Here is a 2,500-nt window from a genome sequence, read left to right on the forward strand (position 1 = left end):
ACAGTAAGGACTGCTGCTTCTATGTGTGTAACAGGGTCTGACCGGGTAGACAGTAAGGCCTGTTGCTGTGTGGGTGTGTGTAACAGGGTCTGACCGGGTAGACAGTAAGGCCTGCTGCTGCTATGTGTGTGTAACAGGGTCTGAGTTTCAGCAGGCAGTTCCCCATTGGGCCACATGTGCTCGCCTGCTGAACTGCACTCTGCTGATCAGCATGGATTCCATTGGAACAGTGACACGGACAAACCCCCTCTGGCACTGGACACACACACACACACACACACACACACACACACACACACACACACTGCACCACTCAGCTTAGTGATGAGCGATGGCCTTGTACTTGTCACTTTCTGACATGTCCTCTTTCTCCGTACACACAACAATTAATGAGGCATGTGCACGTGTGAGGGTGTGAGTGTGTATGTATATGTGTTTGTGTGTGTTTGTGTGTGTGTGTGTGTGTGTGTGTGTGTGTGTGTGTGTGTGTGTGTGTGTGTGTGTGTGTATGTGTGTGTGTTCACGCAAGCGGACTCATGGACTCTGCATCGTCCGGGCGGGAGAGGGACCATCCAACTTGTTATCAGCATACAATTCAAAAGCTAGCTATGATGATGGCATGGAGGGGGTGCATTAGTGCCAATTAGGGCAGCTGGCACATCTGGAAAGGCACAATTAATACTGAATGATATATACTGGTTTTGAGTAACATATCCAGACAATTTTTTTTCAGAGAAAAAACTTATTTTAGGAAAACATATTTTAGGAAAACAATGCCTAATTGCATTCTGCACATATTACAACAGTATGGCTCCATAACAGAAGTGTTTTGAAATGGCCCAGAACTGTCCCACTGCACGCATCATAGAATTAAAACTGGTTTCCTGTGTTCTAAAAAGGTGGAGCAACACAGTGGTAAACATACCCCTGTCCCAACTTATTGGAGACGTGTTGCTGACATCAAATTCATAATTTACATATATTTTCCAAAAAAACAATGACATAATTTCTCTCTTTCAAAAATGCATGATGTCTTTACACTATTCTTCATTAAATACAGGGCTTACATGATCTGCAAATCATAGCATTCTGTTCGTATATTAATTTTACACAGCATCCCAACTTCTTTGGAAACAGGGCTGGTACACAAAGCCCACAATTCAGACACACCATGGATGTATCCAGTGCAAATCATTATCATCACAAGCACTCTACCCACAGCTAACTAAGACAATAAAATATAGCCATTTTCATTTTAATTTCATTATCATTAAATAGCAAACACTGCAAGTATTAAAACAGCTACAATCATTTTAATATGCATAGCTGTTGAAATAGCCATTTTCAACAAAAGCAACATTCGAGATAGTTTTACACTGTTTTAAACTGATCCTGATTTGTGGTATTATGATGATACTTTTCATCAAAGAAAACTTTCTATTATTGAATTATGTTTCACATCCAAATAGCAATACCTGACTGCAACAACTGAATGGGAGGTTTATAACAAAGTGGATTTATACCACACACACTCACACACACACACCTCGGCAAGAAAGCTTTCCCTAAACACAGACAGCAGTGATTGAATGCCCCGTGTATCATTACACACGGACCCCAGTGTGTCCCAGGGAGGCTGAGATGTTGCTTAAGATGAGACGAATTAAATGTCCATTTGGACACTTTCCCAGAATTCCTTTCTCAGGAAACACAAATAGTGACTCTTCTATCTCTAATGGCTCTCTGCTATTGGGGCTGAGCACCAGACACCGCGGAAATGAGCGTCTCCATGGCGATGGGCTTCGCTAGTGAGATGGGGCCCCTTGTAGTATCACACAGAGATCTGAATCTGCTTGCCAAGTTTGCGGTGGTGTCTACATATTCACACACACACACACACACACACACACACACACACACACACACACACACACCTAATAGTAAAAGAGTTGATAATAATAATTGCTGGTGTGACAAAGAGTTGCTACAGTATTGGATGACACAAATATTGAATAAATATATACTTGACACACTTTTGGACTGGCACTTCTCTGAGCCAATCACAGCTGAGCAACCAATAAGATGTAAGGCCTGTCTGACCAACCAACAATGAAAGCACCTGTGGAATTTGACCAACTACGTGGAAATGTGTAGCTGTTGACTAAAAACTAGCAGCCAATAACACTGGCAATGAATTAACAGAAGGAACCAGGGTAATTACCATTTATACATAAGCTATAACATCACCTGAGGGGTTAACATTTACCAGCCCCAAGTAGAGGAGACTGTGAGGTGGTAGATTCAAAAGAAAAAGCCTGATTATATGGAAAAGAATAGCACAAATCATTCAAGTTTTTCTCTCACAAAAGCAGACCGTAGAAATATGACAATCATTTCATGAATCATTCACAAGCTTCCGAGTGATGACATGTAAGGATGGGGAAATGGGGAGATGAATGAGAGAGAGAGAGAGAGAGAGAGAGAGAGAGAGAGAGGAAGA

General features: G+C 41.8%; 1 protein-coding gene across 1 annotated transcript in view; it reads right to left on the reverse strand.

Moving 5' to 3' along the window:
• The window catches only part of gareml (GRB2 associated, regulator of MAPK1-like), a 25,938-nt gene that overhangs the window by 20,078 nt on the left and 3,360 nt on the right, over positions 1–2,500 (reverse strand). The window lies entirely within an intron of this gene.

The sequence above is a fragment of the Alosa sapidissima genome, chromosome 6 (genome assembly GCF_018492685.1).
Source record: "Alosa sapidissima isolate fAloSap1 chromosome 6, fAloSap1.pri, whole genome shotgun sequence".
NCBI classification, from domain to species: domain Eukaryota; kingdom Metazoa; phylum Chordata; class Actinopteri; order Clupeiformes; family Clupeidae; genus Alosa; species Alosa sapidissima.